The sequence below is a fragment of the Erinaceus europaeus genome, chromosome 2 (genome assembly GCF_950295315.1).
Source record: "Erinaceus europaeus chromosome 2, mEriEur2.1, whole genome shotgun sequence".
Lineage (NCBI taxonomy): Eukaryota > Metazoa > Chordata > Mammalia > Eulipotyphla > Erinaceidae > Erinaceus > Erinaceus europaeus.
This window is the reverse complement of record NC_080163.1, coordinates 179,629,386-179,638,569: the sequence shown is the minus strand read 5'-3', so window position 1 is coordinate 179,638,569 and position 9,184 is coordinate 179,629,386.

The following is a 9,184-nucleotide window of genomic DNA, read 5'->3' as shown; positions in this document are numbered from 1 at the left end:
AAAGACTTTCTTTTCAATATATATTTTACTTATTTTATTTTTAGAGAGATGCAGAAAGAGAGAAAGAAAACACCAAAGCACTGCGCAGCTCTGGTTTATGGTGGGGGGGTGGGGACTGAACCTGGTTCTTTGGAGCCTCAGACATGAGAGTCTGTTTGCATAACCATTGTGCTATCTCCCCATCCTCTTTCTCTCTCTCTTTTCTACCTTCCCCTCCCCTCTCAATTTCTCTCCTCCCTATCAAAAAAAAAAAAAAAAAAAGCTGTAGGAGCAGTGGACTCATAGTGTAGGCACTGAGCCCCAGCAATAACCCTGGAGTCATAAATTAATTACCTGGAGGAGTAAGGTGCCAGGATGCTGGTGTTGGTTGTTGAATCAGGTCCAGAGTTCTAATAATCAAGCTTGTTGATAACTAGATTTCATCTTACTTCAATTTTGCAGTCAAAGGGGCTGGACAGTGTGACACACCCTTACAGTGAGCATGTTACTATGGGCCAGGGCCAGGACCAAGCCCTCAGTCACTACCTGCAGTGGGAAAGCTTTGCAAGTGGTGAAGCACTGTTGGAGGTATCTCTCTGTCTCTCTCCCTACCTGTCTTCCTCCTTTTGAAGTATTTCTCTTTCTATTAAATAAATAATTTTTTTTTTAAAGAAAGAAATTTTCAATCAAGAAAATTATGGTCAGGGTGTCCCTACACACTCTAGATATGGCACCAGACACCTCACCATTGGTGAAGCCAAGCAGCTGTGATGTCTTTTACTCACTCTAAGCTTGTCCCTGGTCCATCCATCCTTCCCCGTTCATTTTCAACAGACCTGCAAGAAAAGTTGACTCCCTAAAAATGTGTAAGCATGAAATTCTCTGTTTGGCTTTTGTCAGCCTCCAGGATTATCACTGTGGCTCGGAGACTGCACTACAAATTCACTGCTCCTGGAGGCCATTTTCTCCACTTTGTTTCCCTTGTTATTGTTGTTGCTGTTATTGCTATTGTTGCTATTGCTGCTGCTGCTGTTGTTGGCTAGGACAGAGAGAAATTGAGAGAGGAGAGGAAGAGAAAGGCAGACACCTTGCAGACCTTCCAGTGGGGAGCCAGGGCTCCAACCAGGATCCTTACGCCTTACACAGGTCGTTTGCACTTCACACCATGTGTTCTTAACTGGCTGTGCTACTGCCCAACCACCCCCAGCATGAATTTCTTTTAGATATGAATGGATAGAGCAGACACATTCATGGAAAGTGATGGAAAAAGTAGCAGTTACTTTAGAAAAGCTAGTAATAGCCATGGAGTTGGGACATGGTGGAAGAGTCAAGGCTGGGAGACAACTTAGGTCAAGGTTATGGGAAGAAGGAGGTACTCCCCACACCCAGCTCCTAGAAATCCATAAAATGTTCTGGAAAGGACACTGAATTTCTTATTCAACTGGGTATATTATTACCATTATCTTTTATATTATTTTTAAAATATTTTATTATTTATTCCCTTTTGTGGCCCTTGTTTTATTGTTGTAGTTATTGTTGTTACTGATGTCATTGTTGTTGGATAGGACAGAGAGAGATGGAGAGAGGAGGGGAGACAGAGAGTGGGAGAGAAAGATAGACACCTGCAGACCTGCTTAACTTTGAAAGTTCAAACGACTTGGAGCATTTAGGTTAGATCCAGGAATACAGTTATATTAGACATGAAATGAAAAACCTATCAAATTCTAGCCACTGTACCACCAAGGAAGGGACAGTAAAAACTCTCGAAAAGTATAAAACATCCATGTGGTGGTGGTTGCTCATCAATGAGCAAGAGTATGACAAGAAAGAAATAAAAATGACACAGTAATTACAATAAATCATGGATGGTTGAATGCCAGGCACAGACATGTTAAGGAGGGACATGTCTCAGAAGGAGAAAGAAAGGTGGTTTTGAGTGTTTCTCTGTGAGGAAGAACCTTATAGCCATTTGGAAGCATGAGTGATGGCAGTGGGGCTGGCTGTCAATAGAACGAGATGCCACCTCTGACAATGACTGCATGGGCGCTGACAGTTTAAACATCCCACAATGCACTTGACAGTCTCCAATGGGGTCAAAGTGCCTCACGAGGCTCTAACAATATTCCAAGTGAAAGACAGACTTTGGGAGTTTGTTTCCTTCTTTTCTATATTTTACAATTAATTTCCATGAGTCTATTGCTTTCATTAACATTAAATATCCTGGGAGTCGGGCTGTAGTGCAGCGGGTTAAGCGCAGGTGGCGCAAAGCACAAGGACCGGCATAAGGATCCCGGTTCGAACCCCGGCTCCCCACCTGCAGGGGAGTCGCTTCACAGGCGGTGAAGCAGGTCTGCAGGTGTCTATCTTTCTCTCCCCCTCTCTGTCTTCCCCTCCTCTCTCCATTTCTCTCTGTCCTATCCAACAACGACAACAACAATAAAACAACAAGGGCAACAAAAGGGAATAAATAAATAAAATAAATATTTTTAAAAAATTAAAAAAAAAACATTAAATATCCACCACGTTAAGCACACATACAGCAAAGCAAGGATCCTGGTTCAAACTCCCGGCTCCCCACCTGCAGGTGTCTATTTTTCTATCAATCTGTCACCACTTCACAAGCAGTGAAGCAGGTCTGCAGGTGTCTATCTTTCTCTCCCCTTCTGTTTTCCCCTCTTCTCTATCATTTTCTCCTCCTCTTTTTTCCCCTCCTCTCTTAATTTCTCTCTGTCTTATCCAACAACAACATCAGCAACAACAACAATAAAAAAAGATAGCCTCCAGGAGCAGTGGATTAGTGGTGCAAGCATCAAGTCCCAGCAATAACCTTATAGGCAATATATATATATATATATATATATATATATATATATATATATATATATATATATATATATATATGCCTTATCTGGGACAAATGTTTGCACATCCAGCTCTCCGTACAATATGCAAGGACCCAGGTTCAAGTCCTGGCCCTCACCTGCATGTGGTGAAGCTTCATGAGTGATGAAGCAGTGTTGCAGGTGTCTATTTTTCCTCTCTTTCTCTATCTCCCCCTTCCCTCTAAAATTCTCTCAGTCTGTATCCAAAATAAATACATACACAAATTTTAAAAATGCTATCTCTGTATGTTGAAAATGTGAAAAGAAAAAAAAAACTTTTATTTTTTTAATCAATAAGATCAGAAAGGTAACATGGCTGGAGAGTGCTCACTCATATTTTGTCCTGCACACAACCCAGGTTTGAGCCCAACCTCCAACACATTGTGGGGGGGGGGTGACTTTAGTTCTGTGGTGCCTTTTTTCTCTCCTTTTATATGAAAAGGGTTGGTTTGGTGTTTCAAAATGCTATTTTATAGGCAAAGCAAAGATAAAAAGATGTTCAAGTGCTAGGGAGACAATATAAGGATTTTGAAAAAAAAAAAAAAAAAAACTTTCATGCTCCCAGATTCAATCCCCAGCACCACCAGAAGGCAGAGCTAAGCAGTGCTCTGGTCTTTCTCTCTGTACCTCTCTCACTCAAATAAAAAAAAAAAAAATTAAGAAATGTTTGCATATTCTCATTGCTGAGGTATAACCACTATTCATATCTTGATTTATTGGCATATATCATTTCTGAATCTGTGATAAATAGACTACATTGATGACCACTTCTTCTAATTACCTATCTCTTTTGTGGCTGCCTTAGCCTCATCACACTAGATTAATGATGAGACAGACCCTCTATAGGCTCCATATTCCCATGTGGTATACCAGGGACTAGAACCTGGTTTATGCACATGGCAAGGCAGGCCAGGGCCCTCTCAGGTGAGTTATCACACTGACCCTTCTTCTACCCTCTCGAGGTGCCTTGCTGTGGTCAAAGCCCAAGGCAGAGGTGAGGGCATACCAGTTCTAGTACATAGGAAATCTTGAGTACTTATGCCATCACTTGCTTCAGTCTCTATTTCAAGAACAGGTTAGGGCCAGCCCACTGCACTCATAGCATAGCAAGTCACTGGGAAGAGCAAGACAGAGAAGGAGAGATACCTGCAGCACTGCTATACGGCTTGTGAAATGTGTCTCTCCTTCTGTAGGTGGGGTCAGGGGGTTGAATTTGAGTCTTCATGTACCAGCTGAGCCACCATCCAGCCCCAACAGGAGCCCCTTAAAGAAAAGAGTCAAAAGTGATTCTTCCAGAAATTCTGCAGAAAGAGGCCGTCCAGGACACAGGTCTCTCTGTCAAAAAAGTAGACCAGGAGCACAGAGTCAGTTTCTTAGTAAACCTCTTTGATTTTTCTGGACCCCTGCTAGTTTCCACGGCCTGTGCGTATGTTAGGGGGGGGGGGTGGGGGGGCGCTGGGAGGGGAGGCTAGTCAACTTACTTTCTCATGGAACTGTGTGTCACTTGTATGCCACTGTCACAGACAATTATTTGATTTTTCTTTTTTCCAGACAATTGCTTAACTCTGGCTTTTGGTGGTTCTGGAGACTGAAGCTGGGATTTCTAGAACTTCCCGTGTGAAAGTGTGGTGTATAATCCACTGCGTTTTTCCCCCAGCCCACTAGATATTTGAAACCACATGTAGAGTAGGGCTTTTCCATGTGTCTGGGCAGGCTGTGTACCCTGCGGAAGTTAACCAAGTACCTGTCATACCTCTGCATTGGTCAAGTACCATGTTTTTGTATCACTTGCCAAACAGTGAGAGAGGAGCCTCTTCTGGAAGATTCTCTTTTCTGATCTGCACAGTAGCGGTGCAAGGATTGCCCTGGGTACAGGAATACACATCAGTCTGGCACCAGTGATGTTGTTTGCTCTCTAATCCGTGAAACCATGTGTGGGAGGAGAAATGAGAACAGTCACAGAAGCTTCTGTCCAGACCGTTGTAAGAATGACTGGCCCTGGGACAGCTGAGGCCTCCAGCTCTGCATGACCCAGTATGGCAGCTCCAAGCTGTAAATGAGCCTTAGACTTACAACTTAAACATTAAGTAAAATTTGAATTTGTACCTCCTTGGTTTCAATAGCTATCCTTTCAAGCTACCCAACAGCCTGATGGGGTCCGTGGCAACATGATCTTGGAAAGAGCAGATGTAGAACATTGCCATCTGGCAGGAAGTTCCAGGGGACAAAGCATGATTAAATGACTGAGTGGAACTCCCTCTGCTGTCTGTTTTTGCTGCCTGTTTCCTACAGGAACAAAATCTGGGAGCAAGGGGCCTGGTGGGAGTTATCCAGTAGAGCAGACACATTACTATGCATGTGGACCTGGGTTTGAGCCTCTAGTCCCCATCTGTAGGGGGTAAGCTTCATGAGCAATGGGGTAAAGCTCCTGGTGGGTGGGTGGGTGGGTGTCTCTCCTGTCCCTCTGTCCCTCCCTCCCACTCTTCCTCCCTTCTTCCCTTCCTCTCTTACTCTCTCCCTCCCTTCCTCTCAACTGCTTTCTCTCTCTCTGACTCTTACCTCTACCACAACCACCACCACCACCACCAACTACAGTAATTATAAAAATAACAACACCAAAAGAGAAAATGGCCTCTAGGACCAGTGGAGTCATGATGGCACTGTCTGAGTGACAACCCTGGTAGCAAAAAAGTGAACAGAACAAACAAGGAACTGCCCTCACACAGAAATAGACACCCAGGAATCCCTCCTCACACTCGGGTGGCCTTGACAATTGTATTTTACACCTGCGCTCCATTGAGCTCCACTATTATTCCATGTCACCCACCTAAATGGGGTGCGAATGGCTCACCATTTGGGAAAATTACATGGGAGTCTGGCCCAGATGTGTGTGCAGGGTTCCTGTGAAATCTAGTCTTAGTACATTGAGTTTCATCCAAATGTATTTTGAAAACAGTGGTTTCAATTGTTGTAAACTACAGAACACATGGAGAATCCCTGGAGAAACAGATGTTAGATTTTCTGATAGCAGTAAAACATCCACGCACACACATGCATACACATACACACACAAAAATAAAATCTTGTAAATATGAACCAACTTGACTAATAGAGGATTTGGCAGTTAAGGAGATAGGAATGCACGGTGGGTGTCATTCGGCTTTATAAAATAGTGGCATGAGTGTCATTAAAAAAGAAATATTCTTTTAAATGTCTGTTATTTAGTTTTAAAATGAAAAATATTGAATAGTTAAACTTTATTAAGTGTAAAATTGGTTTCTCAAGTGATTCAGAATGTTAGCTACCAGGAAGCAAAACTTGAGAAGCCACTGAAAGCGGCTGCTTTTTAAGAGAAAGGGAAAAAAAAAAAAAATCAAGATTATTTTTCAGGACCAGGTCCAACAGAAAACCCTTGGGTCAATTTAAAAGGTTGTTTCCAGTTCAGGACTCACTCCCAGAGAGTTCCATGGCCCTGGGCAGGCCAGAGCCTGGGCCCCATGGAACCCCTGCTAACTATGTAGCACAAGCCAGATTCTGGGAAAAGGAGGCCAAACTGTCAAGCCAATCCTTCCAGAGCTCTCTTCCTCTCTGCTTTTTAAAAGCATATGGAATTTGTTCCTAGAAAGTAAGGAGGAATTATGGTCTGGAAAGGGGGTAGGGGGTAGGTGACTGAGAATGATGGAGTTGCACAGGGTCCAAACACAGGGGTAGCCATAGTGGCAAAACGTGTGTGTGTGTGTGTGTGTGTGTGTATGTCCTTCTGCTCTGTGCCTAGATTGTTCTTTTTTATTTTTATTTTATTTTATTTTATTTTTGAGAAAGATGCAGACAGAAACACAGAAAGAAACACCAGAGCACTGCTCAGCTCTGGTTTGTGGTGGTGTGGGGGATTGAACCTGGGACTTTGGAGCCTCAGGCATGAGAGTCTGTTTGCATAACCATTACGCTATCTCCCCCACCCCCTAGATTGTTCTACTTCCAAAAATATCATCCTGCTGAAAACTAAATTTTCCCAAATCTCAAATTCCAGGATTCCAACAAGGAGCTGCCCATTTCTTCTACAAGCAGAAAATAAATGGCCTATGAATTCATGATTCAGCTACTTTCACATTTTAATAAGTAGTTATAGCAATAATTATCAAATTTCTATATTAAAAGCAAGCAAGTCAGCATCTTACACGGTAAATATTGAATCGAACCATTAGCACCACACATACCAGTTCTCTGTAAATACAGAAATTTGATAATTTGTCACTGGAATAATTCACCGTCATTGTGAAAGGAGACAAAGTATGGATAGTGAGGCCACTTGTTCATTACAATTCTACAAAAGGCAAACAGTGGGAAAATAGTGGGCAAAAGCCCACTATTCCTTTTGGGGTCATGAAAGGCTCATATAGAATCATTCTATAAATTTACTTATTTATTTATTTGTTCCCTTTTTGTTGCCCTTGTTTTATTGTTATTGTTGTTGTTATTGAAGTCGTCGTTGTTGGATAGGACAGAGAGAACTGGAGAGAGTAGGGGAAGACAGACGACAGACGGGTGGGGGGGGAGAATGATAGACACCTGCAGACATGCTTCACCACCTGTGAAGCGACTCCTTTGCAGGTGGGGAGCCGGGGGCTTGAACCGGGATCCTTATGCCTGTCTTTGCTCTTTGCGCCACATGTGCTTAAGCTGCTGTGCTACCGCCCGACTCCCTTATATATTTACTTCTAATTAGCTGTGACTTGACTCAGGATTCCCAAAACCTAAAACAGATGAGCAACTCCCACACAAACCACCTGCCCCCAAGGTCTTGTCATAGCATCTATTTGAGGGAATTGTAATTCAGGTTTCTTCTCTCTCCACTAGTGCTGACATGCGACTGACAACATTGCATTGCTCTTGTGCCAGTGGGCACTCCACCAGCAGACTACCTTGTCCTGTGTGTGCCCCCCCCATGGGAACCCTACCCTAATAGTCCCACCTGGCAGTGCCTGATACCAGGCAGGTGCCCACATCAATGTTGTCCTGGGCTGAGAATACCTAAGAGTCCCACCTGTGATCACTCACCCATGGCTGGTGACATTGAGGTTGGTAGCATTGGTGTTCCTCGTGGTCCTCTGCATGATGACAATCTCCAAGCACATAAAGGGTTGGGGTTCATTAATCAAGACTTTTCTGCTGACTGATTCTTAAAACTACAAGCTGAGAGAAGATTGTCTTTGTTCATGATGCCCCACCCCCAACCCTGCCCAGTCCTCATGACTACTCATCCTTGTGTAGTGTGTCCAATTAAGAGGGTATTCCTGGAAAGGTTTGTTGACAAAGTTGTTGTTGTTGGGCGGGGGAGGGGAGAGGAGGAGGGTTAGAGCCAAAAACCTTCAGCTGGGAGCCCCAGGCTAGCTTTGGTTCTTTGTTTACCTACTATTATTACTTACTTCTCTCTCCTTCTTGCCTAACTATTGTTTCTATTTCCCTTTTCTCTTTCTTTCTTCCAAATGCAGCCCCCTTCCCTCAAGTCTAACTGCTTTCTTTATTCTATACCAGAAACTTTGGATGCCTGGTGCTTTCAGGATTTCCTGAGGGACTGAAGGTTATCTACCCCTTTTCCATGAGGCTGTCCTTCTCCTTTTCCTTGCCTTCTTCTTCCTCCTCCAACTCCTCCTCTTCCCTCTATTTCTTCCCCTTCTCCGCCCCTCCAGTCCCCTTCATGTTCTTTTCCTTCTTCTCCCCCTCTTCTTCCTTCTCTATATCCCCTTCTCCCCCTCTTTTTTTTTTTTTTTTTTTTTTTTTTTGCCACCAAGGTTATCTTTCTTTTGAAAAGCTATTTTATTTACCAGATGGAGATAGAGAGAAATCAAGAAGGAAGGGGAAGATAGAAAAAGGAGAGTTAAAGACTCACCTGCAGCACTGCTTCACTGCCTCACTGCTCTCACCACAGGTGGGGACTGGAGGCTTGAACCTGGGTCCTTGTTCAAGGTAACATGTGTGTTCAACCAAATGAATCACTTCGAGTAAGGCCCTGCCACCACAGTTATCTCACACCATCACAGCGCAACTCCACATTTCCAAATGATAGAGGACAAGAGACATAGAGCGATAGAGAGGAAGACAGAGACATACAGAAGTAGAAACACTGTTTCATATTTGTGAAGCTACTCCCTCTCCCCACCCTCCAAAAAAAAATGAAATGGGATTGAACCCATTACTCTGAAACTGATAATATGTGAGTCTACAAGAAAAATCACCATCCTTCTCCAACAATCCAGTCTTAACACTAACAAAGAGACATTCCTTATAGTGTCAACATTAATTATCAGGAGAAAGGTGAGAGG